General features: G+C 42.8%; 1 protein-coding gene across 8 annotated transcripts in view; it reads left to right on the forward strand.

The window, feature by feature from the left end:
• fsta (follistatin a) overlaps window positions 1–12797 on the forward strand; it is a 157455-nt gene that overhangs the window by 21924 nt on the left and 122734 nt on the right. For 5 of the 8 annotated variants that reach the window (XM_079873190.1, XM_079873193.1, XM_079873194.1 and 2 more), the window contains one exon: window positions 11406–11441. The exons of the other annotated variants lie outside the window; for them this stretch is intronic. The gene's annotated coding sequence lies outside the window, so the exon portion shown is untranslated. The remainder of the gene's footprint in view (window positions 1–11405; window positions 11442–12797) is intronic. 8 annotated transcript variants of the gene reach the window in all.

The following is a 12797-nucleotide window of genomic DNA, read 5'->3' on the forward strand; positions in this document are numbered from 1 at the left end:
GAGCTGTAACAATGAGCTCATCTGAAATCACTTTAGTTCAAGCGGCACCTTTATCCTTATCAAAGAATCTTTCATAAACACCACAATGCCCATTCCGCACCTGTTTGATGTTTCTCCTCCTCCGCCTGGCTATTTTTCCACCCAGCCCACCATAGACAATACGAAAGGTGCACCCCTCAGGTGTGCTGGGCTCAATGATTGCTTCTTCCTTTTTTTCATCGGGAGAGAGAGGCCACCCTATTCACTCCCTCACACGAACTGCTCAACTCTGTGTGGACTCGGTTTCTGTCCACTGAGGGGGTAACTGAGATGGGGGCAACAGAAAGTGGCTTTAGAATACATGCTTGAAAGAGGACAGCTTTAGTCTGAATGGAAGTCTATGTGCTTTGTTGTTTAAATGAGTGCTGTCTGTTGCCGTTGCCACACTGTTCGGCTGGGAGAGGAGAGAATTAAGTAGGTTGGCTATTTTGCGTCAATGGACGGTCCTCATGAGGAGATTGGCTTTTGTTGCATGGGACAAACGCAGAGTCATGCCTTGCATTGAGTGATAATTACTGTTTGTTCAGTCTTTAAGCACGCTGATATAGAAGCTTATCTTTTTTTTATTTATACATTTTTATTTTTGACAAGGCCTTAAACACAACTTTTTGCTGCTGTTAGTTATGTAGGAGCATTTACAGTTGTGCTTTTGGCAGACACCTTTATCCAAATCGACTTGCATTGTATTCATTGTGTACGTTTTATCGGTTTACAAACTTTCAGAAAAAAAGCTTGTCACTGAGGTGGGAAACCTCCGTGGCACCCCATTGTCCACAAGAATATTTGAAGGCCCCTTGACATTTCCAATCATTTGTTAATTAATTAATAAGAACCAAAGATAAAGGATTTATCCATATAAATATAAAATGTTTTTAAAGTGTGGCATAATTAGAAAAATATACATTTGTTGTAAAAGTGCTCATAGAGTTTAATTTAAGATTTTATTAATTTACTTGACTTTCCCGGTCTCTCACACTTTTCAAAATAAGGCTTCCTTGTTTTCCCAAGACTTTGGAAATACTTGTTCTTCAAAGAAAAGGAAAAAAAAAATGAGAAGATTAATAAAAAAAATTATAATCTTGATTTGTTTTTCTTTTAATGCCCTTTTCTTAAATTCTTTTAGTTTTTCTTGAGGCCCTCTCAGAAGTTTACTGAGACCCCCTAGTTAAGAACCACTGTCCTAAAGGTTGCACATTATTACCTTCTTTTTTTTCTCAACCGATTGGTTGATTGTAGTTTGGTAGCAGATTAATAGTGGGAAAAAAACATTTCTGAAAAACATATCTGAATCATTTGCTGATTTTATGAATGCTGATGCTCAGATCCTCATCCTCAGTTATAATGAATGGGAAGCAATTTTATTTTTTGGACGTCATCCCTTGGAATGGAGAACAGAAGCTTAAAAAGCATGTGGTTCCCTTTCAGTCGAGAACGTCAGACGTAGTCGACTTCGACTGAATGGGATCACGTTAGGGAGCCTATCTTCTTTAAACATGCTTGAACGAGCCAATGCGCGCAATGGCGATGTGAATTTGCATCACGTGCTCCGCCCCGCGAGACGGGTATAAATACGGAAGCGGATGCATACACCATCTGTCTTTCGCTTCGGAGCCGATCGTTCTGTATGACGAAATCTCTGAAGAATGTTGTTTTCTACAACGAGCGAGTGTGTCGGTGCTTCTTCAGGAAGTCTCTCCCTGGCTGGTGTTTCTACAGCGCGGGCAGCGGTGGTCGTGAGCTCTTTGAGAACTCAACTGCTGTTCTAACAGCATCACATTTCAGTTTGTGTTTGTTTGTTTGACGGCCGGTTGAGGGTGAGAAGAGTGATTGCTTCACTGGTACAGGGTGCACCATCCCTGTCAGTGTTGCAGCGATCATTCCCCTGGGTGCTCCGGCACTGGTGAGAGGTTTCTCACTTCCTGAAAGAGCAACATGTGTGCGTTTGCGTCTTTTTCAAGATGTCATTCTGCCCGTGCGTTTCTGGATGTGGTCGTTCCCTGTCCCCTTCTGTTGGTCACAATTGCTGCATCATGTGTTTGGGTGTTCAGCACGCTGAGGCAGCTTTTGTGGACAGTTCATGTTCCCATTGCAGGAATATGACTGTCTCGGTGTTGAGATCGAGACTCGCCTTCATCCGCAAAGGTGCAGTCCCCATTACCACGCCCCACCCTAGGGTGCCGTGTGGTATGGGTGATCGGAGATCAGTGATGGAGTTTCCGCCCGATAACCATTCCCTGTGGGGGGATCCAGTGGAGACTAGCTGTCTCACCCGCGGCTCCCTTAGAGAACAGGATGCCGATCGCAGCATTGGAGGGTGAGCTGACCTTTGGAGATGACGACTCGGCTGCGTTGTCCCCTTCGGGGAGTGTAACGTTGCCCAAGCCAGATCCTCAGTTGTCAGCTATGCTGAAACGGGCCGCTGAGGCTGTCGGGCTCGAGTGGAACCCTTCACCGTGTCCCGCTCAATCTCGGTTGGATGATTGGTATCTCGGGGCGGGCCGTGCTGGTTCTCAGCCCGCCGCCCCAGTGCCCTTCTTTCCCGAAGTGCATGGAGAGCTTACTAGATCGTGGATGGCACCTTTTACTGCCGGAAGCGACCTGGAGAGTTCTCCCCCTACCCCCCCCCACTACCCTTGACGGAGGAGCGGTGAAGGGTTACGAGGCTATTCCCCCAGTCGAGCAGTCTGTTGCGGCGCACATGTGCCCGGCGGCCGCTGCGGCCTGGGTGGGAGATCCTCGTTTCCCCCCTCAGGCCTGTGGTCGCTCGTCTGTTCTTACGGATAGAGTGTACAGAGCCTGTGGGCAAGCCGCTTCCTCTTTGCATGCCTTGGCGTTGCTTCAGGTCTACCAGGCCAAAGCACTCATGGACATGCACGAGGGTAGTCTAGGCCGTGCGCTCACCAGTGAGCTCCGCACCGCAACTGACTTGGCTCTCCGGAGCACAAGCATTGCGGCTTGCGCGATCGGCCTAGCAATGTCCACCCTGGTGGTCCAGGAGCGCCATAGCTGGGTCAACCTGGTTGATTTATCAGATGCGGACAAGGGTCGGTTCCTGGACTCCCCAATTTCCCAGGTTGGGCTGTTCGGCGACACGGTGGAGAGCTGCACTCAACAGTTCTCTACCGCGCAGTTGGAGGCAATCCGACACATCCTGTCCCGGCTGCTCGTCGCCGAGGGCGTCCTCCTGCCCTGGGTGTCCCTTCTTGTGTCGCTAGCCGGCAGCCGGGTATGGTCCGAGGACCCGATTACACCTTCTCCTGTAACCCCTGCTGACCAGTGGAGTCAGGTAAGTGTTGCCTCGCACACTCAGACCTCGTCTCAGGCCGCCTCCGGGCCCCCCGAGCCAGGTCCCTGTCCTCCACCCTGCTGCCCCTCTCCGGGTACGTCTGTGGTACCATCAGACTCGGCTACACGATTCAGTTCTTCCGGCGTCCGCCCAAGTTCAGCGGCGTTCTGTACACTTTAGTGCTGACCGAACGTGTCCCTGTCATGCGTGCGGAAATTGCAGTCCTACTGACGAAGGATGCGATAGAACCGGTTCCGTTAGCCGATATGAAGTCGGGCTTCTACAGCCCATACTTCATTGTACCCAAGAAAGGAGGTGGATTACGACCAATCTTGGACCTACGACACTTGAATCGGGCCCTTCATAAGCGCCCGTTCAAGATGTTAACGCACAAACGCATCTTTCGCTGCGTCCGTCCCCAAGATTGGTTTGCAGCGGTCGACCTGAAGGACGCGTACTTTCATGTCTCCATCCTGCCGTGACACAGGCCATTCCTGCGTTTCGTGTTCGAGGGTCGAGCTTATCAGTACAAACTCCTACCCTTCGGGCTGGCCCTGTCGCGGAGTCGCGGAGGCAGCCATTGCTCCGATGAGAGAGCGTGGCATTCGCATCCTCAACTATCTCGATGACTGGCTGATACTAGCTCAGTCCCGGGAACAGTTGTGCGAACACAGGGATGTGTTGCTCCAACATATCAGCAAGTTGGGTCTTCGGGTCAACTGGGAAAAGAGCAAACTCGCCCCCGTGCAGAGGATCTCTTTTCTCGGTATGGAACTGGATTCGGTCCAACAGACAGCACGCCTCACAGAGGAACGTGTCCAGTCGTTGCTGACCTGCCTGTGTACGCTCAAGAGCAGAGTAGCGGTTCCACTGAAACACTTTCAGAGGCTCCTGGGGCATATGGCAGCCGCAGCCATAGTAATACCGCTCGGTTTGCTTCATATGAGACTGCTTCAGCACTGGCTTCACGACCGAGTCCCGAGGGGGGCGTGGCACAGCGGCATGTTCCGGGTGAGAATCACCCCAGCCTGCCGCAAAACTCTCAGCCGGTGGTCAGACCCTTTGTTTCTCCGGGCCGGAGTGCCCCTAGAACAGGTGTTCAGACATGCTGTGGTCTCCACAGATGCCTCCAACTCCGGCTGAGGGGCCATGTTTGATGGGCATGCAGTAGCGGGGATCTGGATGGGCCCCCAACTGCATTGGCACATCAACTGCCTCGAGCTGTTTGTAGTGCACCTTGCCTTGAGACACCTCAAAACATTGCTGCTCGGCAAGCATGTACTGGTCCGTGCGGACAACACTGCGGCCGCTGCGTACATCAACCATCAAGGTGGTCTACGCTCCCGCCGCATGTCGCAACTCCCCGTCACCTCCTCCTATGGAGTCAGAAGCATCTGAGGTCGCTTCGTGCCACTCATATCTCCGGCCTGCTCAATCGTGCCGCCGATGTGCTCTCATGACAGCTTGTGGTCAGAGGAGAATGGAGACTCCATCCCCAGACGGTCCAGCTGATCTGGGACCAAAGGAAAATCCTTAGGCTTGTTCCAGTCCATTCTCAAAATTGGGAAGATTGTGATTCAGATCATGGATCGTGATTGTTTGTTATGAGATATGAAATTTTGTGATGATCGCCCAGCCCTTTATGTAAGATCTTCCAGTGCCCGAACAATAAGCAATAGCACTCCAATCTTTACCACTATTGGTTATTTCACTCATTATATTTTTTCTTTTCATTGTAGTGTCAGTTTAAGGGTTAGTGTGCTTTTATGTACCCTTAGGTACATGTTGTACTTAAGTTGTAAAGGTGGAAAGGGTAATGCCAGAATGTCAAGCTAAAAGTATAATTTTTTGCAGTGTGTTCCTTGGCAGTCAAATCCGTGACCTTGGTGTTACTAGCACAATGTTTCAGATACAATTGCACAATACTTGATATTAAAATCTTAAACAGAACACAGTCAAAGGAGCACCATGAAGAGTGGATTGTAAGTATATGTCAGCAATAGCTCTTCAGGGCTCCAGACTAACTTTTTTTATTAGGAGCGCTGTAGCCCCTGACTTAAAATTTTAGGAGTGCAAGCAGAAAATTTAGGGGCACACCTTAAATCACCTTGCAATGCAATTATTCACATTTTCCCCCAAAATAACTGTATTACTGACAAATGCTTTGATAATAAATAGACTTAACGTACATAAATTACAATGTGCAGTTTTATTTTAAGTACAGGGCTCCAGACTAACATTGGAGGGCAGCAACACTAAGTTCTACAGAAAGAATTTGGTAGCACTGTGGGATGACAAAGCACTGAGCTTAATTTGAGGTGTATAGATACAGTTAACTTTAAAGTCCCCGTGAACCGGAAGTTGCAAACGACTTTTCTCCAGTGTTATGACGTATTTCCAAGTGAAACGGAATATTGAACAGAGGGCAGGGTTTTACTTAGCGCTCCTCCTCTCAATCTCTCGCTCATAGCAGACTAACGGTTTGAGGGGAGTGGTTAAGCGTTTTCAAACCAAGCCGTCAAACCTACGTCATCAGAAAAAGACGCCATTCCAGACCGGAAATAACTTTTCAGATTTTGATTAAAGATTACCATGGTTTAATTACCAAAAATTTTTATATTTACTTGCACGGATTAATTGTTCACCACAAGACTAGTAATATGCGCTAACAAAGTAAATAGGGTCAATTTTGATTTCATGGGGACTTTAATTATTATCATTCATAATGTCTTAATATTAACTCAAAAGCAAAATGAGTGACAAAATAGATATTAGGGAGTGAAAATAGCCAATACGCATCCTCTGCAGCTATGTTTACAATGGTAATTTTATTTTTTTATTTTTTTATTTTTTTTAAAAATAAGTGTGAGTTTTCCTACTTCTTGAAACTTTTAGTTTTATAAATAGGGACCATCTTTAAACGATGAGCAAAAAAATGTTTTGGTCAACACATTAAAAATAACATTTAAATATGATATTATAGTTTTGAAGTGCTGGAAAAAGATGTGTAGGCTACTGTTATAACCATAGTATACGATAGTTACAGTTAGTGTTACTACATTAAATCCATGGTGAATGTTGCTGATCTGTGGACCTAAAGCCTTCTATATCTTGTTCGTTCATGGCACGATGTTTCTCCTGGTTTCCACGTCAGCGCTGTTTGATCTGATATGGTTTATAACAGAGAATTCTACGTCGAATCTGAATGTTTCTCACTGCATCTCGCAGCGATGTATTAATTCTGTTGCGAACTCAATGGATTTCTTCACTGGATCTCCACGATGTAACGGTGTCGCGTGATCTAGATCGGCCTGCGACTGGCGAGAGAAGCTGCGCTGTCTATTATTCGTTCGAACTATTAAACAGTCTGTTTACTGGTCGCACACGTGCGACTGGATGTAAATTTCAGTCGCACACTCTCAAATTTTGGTAGCAAAATGCGACCATTTGGTCGGAGTCTGGAGCCCTGCTCTTTGTTTCCGTCACTGTTTCGAGCCTTTTTCAAAAGTGCAGATGTGTTCAGTCAAAGGGGGCCACATTGTGTTTACTGATTAGTACTTTTCATCAATTGCGTCCCAGGTAGGGATGTTGCGGTGACGGATTTTTTCCACCGGTTAATCGACGTGTAAAAAAACCGGTAATCCCGGTGTCACCGGGGTTGCGTGTCGGGGATTTAGCATGGCCGAAAATGCGGACGTGCACACGTCTCAATTTACTTTCACTTTAATTAGCGGCAATTCAGTAGCATTTGTTTGAATTAATCATGGGTTAATTTATTTTATTCTTAATAAAAATACACAAAACAATAAGACACTCGCTTGTAGTACACATCTTTATTGCAAAATTAATAATAACTTAACACACCATGTAAAAACTAAACAAAAGCACTTATGAAACACCTTTAAAGTGCATTTATTAACAAAACGAACCACTGCACACATCGTGCAAGTATCAAACAAGAAATTATATATATAAAAAAATCACTATTCGTTAAATAAAGTGCCTGCCTTTTTCAGCAAAAAAAAAAAACACCGCACAACCATCGAATATGAAACGAACGAACATCAAAAACTTCGTTAAATAAGGTAGCCTACCCGAATAATCACTGGACACTTAAGTGCAAAAAAAAAAAACTAATATAAAAATTAAACTCACGTTTGCATTTCTCTTTGAAACCAGATCTTCCGCCATCCTTTGCCCGTTAGCTCGCCTCACTCTCCTCAAATGATAAATGAAATCGGACACCTGCTGCTTTACTGCGGCGCTCGTTCCGCTTACGCTAAATTACGAAGGCACGTAATCACTAACTGAATTAAGTGCTTTATTACTATAGGCTAAAACTTCAACACGATGGGGACGGTGCCGGTGGTCAAGTGCTATGACCGGTAGGTGGGTTAAACACCGTGTATCACCGGTAACACCGACTATCGCAACAAGCCTAGTCCCAGGTGAAATTAGGTCAGGGTGGCACGTCGTTATCAAGGGTTTGCAAATGTACCCCCCTTTTCCATTGCTTTTACACACTGGGCTCCATAGACGTTTTATTTATCCCCCAAGTATATTTCCACCTGGTCATCAGCACTTTGTAGATTGCTTTTGCTTTGCAACAGCTTTCTTAGGTTTATTCGTGAAGTGCTGGTCTTTCTTTTGTGTCAGCAGACTATTTAGTTGTGCCTCCTGTGAGGGCTCTGGAGCTCATTGTGTCTTTTTAGCCACCTGGAATCGCACTGAAAATAAGATGAATTTATGCTTTCATTTCTTCCTCTGTTTGTTTCCACCAGAGCAGCTGAACTAGGCCCACTTAGTCCTGTTCATTTCTGATATGAAAGGCGACTAGTGTCCTGCATTGGGAAATGTCACAAAAAAGTCTAGTGATGATCTGTGTGCTGTCATTGTTGACTTCACTGTCAGACTCAGTATAGGTTTTTTTATTTTGTTATTTTTTTATTTTAAGTTAAGCAATTCCGATTCCCAGCCATAAATGGCATCCTGGCTTGGATCTGCCATGCTGTTTGGATAAAATAACTCTGAAGCCTGAGGTTCATAAACAAACACTGAGAGGGATTCCCTGGGGCTTGGTTGAAAAGAGCTGCATTGTGTCTGTCACTTGACAAGACTTCGGCAATACATGATGCAAGATGGGGGCAGAAGGTTAATTAAGAAACAAGTATCACGCTCTCAAGCTCACTGAACAGTTGGCTTCCTTTGAGCGCTGGCATTACCCATGAGATTGGCTTGGCCTCATGGTCATCGCTACTAGCGTCTCTAACCAACGTAGATCAACCCTTTCCCCATCATCACCTGCTCTTGGCAGGAGACCTTGGACTTTTGTCACCGTCGGATTATTGTATTTCTAATGAAGTGGACTTCATTTCCTTTGCTTGGACTAGTCATATAGCCATGCAGCTCTGGTGTAACTGATGTTTATTAGGCGTCAGATATTACCAGGAACAAAAGCAATCAATTATTTTAATTTCAAGTGATTCTCTTAGTCTTTCTTTCTTTTTCTTTTTTTACTCCTTCACATTTGATCTATTCATTTATTTATTCGTTCATTTCCTCTGGAGTCTATAACAAAGCTGTCACAGCCCAATTAAAATGACTGAGGACACATGCTACAAATAATAAAAATGAGGTATCTGTTCCACAGACAGAATTAACATTTTTACTTGAATTTCCTCATTTAGGCTACAAATCAAGTGCATTTTGAGGTATGAATACAAAGTTGTTTAGTGTTAGATACAGTAAGGAATTATGAAATAAAATAGCTAAATATCAGTAGATTTACACTATTATTGGTGCAAACCGTTCTATGAATAGCTCAAATAGCTGTATGATTAATTAATACAGTGGGATCTTACTAGTTATCCTGTGTGATGTTCTCCCCTTCATTAATTGTGAGTTAGCGTCTGTCTTCAGAGGTGCAGTTCCTTTAGTGCCATCCTTGATTGTATGAGTCTTCTGTCTTCTGTCCGATCGGGTTTCAGGGTAGCATAAAGAGCCAGAACACTTTTGTGGAGGGACTGAAAGAACCGCATCTCTCTTCAGCTTATTATGTGGCAGAGGCCGCTACTTCTGACCTATTTAAATGATGTAACAATTGATGTCTAAATGTTTGGCCGGCAAAGAACTTGAGTGCTGCTGAGCTTCAGGGGCCTCTGATGGGATACAGGCTTTAGAAATTATCATGGGCATCTTGCTGTAAAGTAAATTATATTAAAGCAGTACAAGTGTACCTTACCTTTTGAGCATATGTTTTTGAAAATCCTTAATTGTCATTATTTTAAATGGAAAATCTTTGGAACGATTTTTTGTGTGAAAATTTTTAAATAACTTTGTTTTGCTAAACAAAGTATAAAAAAAGACTATCAACCCTTTTAGTACTCTATTATCACATCTGCAAACTCTGTTAACCTTAAAACAGATCACATCAAATCAGCTTTGATTTATTGTCTTCTGTATTTGGTATAGTAAGTTGGATGATTTCTAATATCATAAACACTGCTGAGTGATAGCACACACCAGTTCTTATTCTACAGCTACCTCAGAAAAGTGATCCGATGCAGGGTTTTGGCAGAGGGCCAGTGTAAAACATTGAAGGTTCCCCTTACCATATCCCCCCAGGAAGGAAAGCTATGATTTCATAGCCTTAGATCACTCACTTATGCAGGTAATTGTTTGTCTGAGGTAAAACTGTAATGCCATCATGTAACTCTGCCACATAAAATAAGTCGGCACTTTGGGAAACATATCACCTGACATGCGTTTAAGTTCTTCTGGTTAAGTTCTATATTAAAAAAATACTACTTATGTGATTGGTTAGCTCACTTAATATCAACTATGCTGTAGCTGGTAGATAAGGGTACTGAAAATAAGTGCAGAAAGACCAGCTCATCCATAGCTGGTTTACATAGTCATTACAGTTTCAGAAATCCAAGACAATGTTTTTTCAATAGATCAATAACAATACTGAGAACATTCTGCAAGAGCGCCAATGCTACGTTGTTAGGCTTAAAAGAGTTTGTTGCAGTGGAAAGAGATCTAATACAGTCTAAACCATGTCTAGGATTATTCCTAGGGCTGGGTGATAAAACGATAACGATATGTATTGTGATAGACACGTAATCAATATCAATAAAAAATGCGTTCGATAATTTTTTTTTCTTCGTCGGAAGAAACCAGAGGTTGCGAAGCAAGTTTGGTTGCATGAACAAAGGCACTCACTCTCTGGTAACCTAGCAACGTAGGGGATGACACGCTAACAGTCGGTCATGTAACAGTATGGTTGTGCCATATCGTTGTATCGTGTTGGATTCTTCAGTAACAGAACCGGCGTGGAGTGACAAGTGGAAAATGAGTGCCGCAGCGATTGTTGATAAAACAGGAAAAGTCAGCTCGCCAGTATGGCAGTTTTTTGGATTTTATAAGTCTAACCGTAGTCAGACCAATGTCGTCTAAAAATTATGCAAGACCGTCATCGGTTTCTCTGTTTATATTTAACACTTTGCACTATTTTATTACACTTAATTAAGCATTTCTTACGTATTCTTTAATTTTGCACCTTAATGTTAAGAGATAATTGTTAAGTGTTCAGTGTGATTTTAGACTTAGGTTTACATTTTAATTATTTGAGTGTTTTCCATGGTTGTGTTGACATTTCTGCCTTTATAACTGAGGGGATTATAATCAGAGGAAGGTTAAGTTTAAAATAAAAAATGTTAAATGTAATATATTTGTCTCCTGGTCCTTATTTTAAAAGGGTCATAAAAAATATCAATAATCATCGATATCGACTGATATGAAACACTTATATCGTGATACAGGTTTCAGCCATATCGCCCAGCCCTAATTATTCCTTTTTTTTTTTTTAAAACAACTAATATGTTTACCCTATGTAAAAAATCCTGAGAGTGGAGAATATAGAGAACTTTAAGGGATAGTTAAACCAAAAAATGGAAATTATTTTGTCATTCTCTCATGCTCATTATGTTCCAAACATGTATGAGTATCCATTGTATTGACCAGTCACTTAAAAAAAAAGACAATATTTTCTCAAAATATCTCCTTTTATGTTCCACAGAGAAAGAAAGTCCTACAGGTTTGGAACAACATGAGGGTGAGTAAATGATGACAGAATTGTACATTTTTGGTGTATTATTCCTTTACAAGAGAGAAGAGACTAAGGGATACATGCTTAAATAGAAGAAGTGATCAGACTACACTCAGAAAAAAAAATACTCTGAAAACCACTCAATTCAGTACCATCATGTTGTTAAATGCAGAAAAGAGATAATAGACTAGGTAAAGTAACATGTTTTTATACCTCTGTTTGGACAGAGACGCAGTGTAGTTTGATTTTATTTCCACTGGTAATGGTTTAATGTCGTTCACCCTTCTACAAATAATATATAATTTAACTTGAATGTCTTGAGCTCCTGCCTGGTGTAAGCTTTAACAGTGTGCAAGCAATTCACAACATCTGTAGTGTTTTTGACAGAAGGTTATCATAACCAGAACAAGATTCTTTTATATTTAAATCCAGTCCATAAATTAGGTTTATGGTAAAATTAGGTTTATCTGCTTTTAAAACATTAAACGCCTTTGAGAATAATTAACCAATTAATTTTTCTAGTACTGTTAATTAAATGAAGTTCTACAGTGTCACAAACCTATGAGTCCATTGATTGTCTCATAAATGCAATCAATGTAGCAGCTTTGAACACATCTTTGTTTCCCAACAAACCAGCTGTTGCCAGCATGACCTCATTAGCTTTAGCTCTGGCTGGTGGTAGATGCAATGATTTTGTTAAAGGTAAAAAGTGTTCTAGCTAAATAAAATTTTTGCAAGCATATGAACATAATTATTCATTAATTTCATTAGAAATACACGTTTGCCAGTGCCAATATGTGAAATTTACTATTTCCCCCTGCCTGCTATCTTCCCCCCCCCCCCAGTTTCACAGACAAGGCTTAAAGGGCACCTATTATGCAAAATTCACTTTTCCATGGTGTTTGAACATAAATGTGTGTTGGCAGTATGTGTGCACAACCACCCTATAGTGATAAAAATCCACCCAGTGCTTTTGTTTGTTTTTTTAAATCCCCATAAATCATAAGCACTGCCTCAGAACAACCTCTTCTCAGATTCGGGGCAATGTGACATACTTTTGCACAGGGCCCTCCCACGACTGTTGATGGACACTGCAGTTTTAGCATAGACCCGCCCTGAGTGAGCTAAACACAGTCCGCCATTGTTTCGATGCCAGAGCAGCTGTAGACAAGAATGTCTTCTAAGCGATCAAGGTGTTTTGTTGCTGGATGTAAGAATGCACATAACAGTCGTCATTTACTCTCGTTGTTACTCGATGATGGATCTGTACCAACTGTTCGTGATCCAGCTTATAGTCTCTGGATTGATAGGCCTAACGTTACTGGCCAGTGATCATGGCAGAAATGAAAGTGAGAGCACACA

Source organism: Squalius cephalus (genome assembly GCF_949319135.1).
Source record: "Squalius cephalus genome assembly, chromosome: 5".
Classification (NCBI taxonomy): domain Eukaryota; kingdom Metazoa; phylum Chordata; class Actinopteri; order Cypriniformes; family Leuciscidae; genus Squalius; species Squalius cephalus.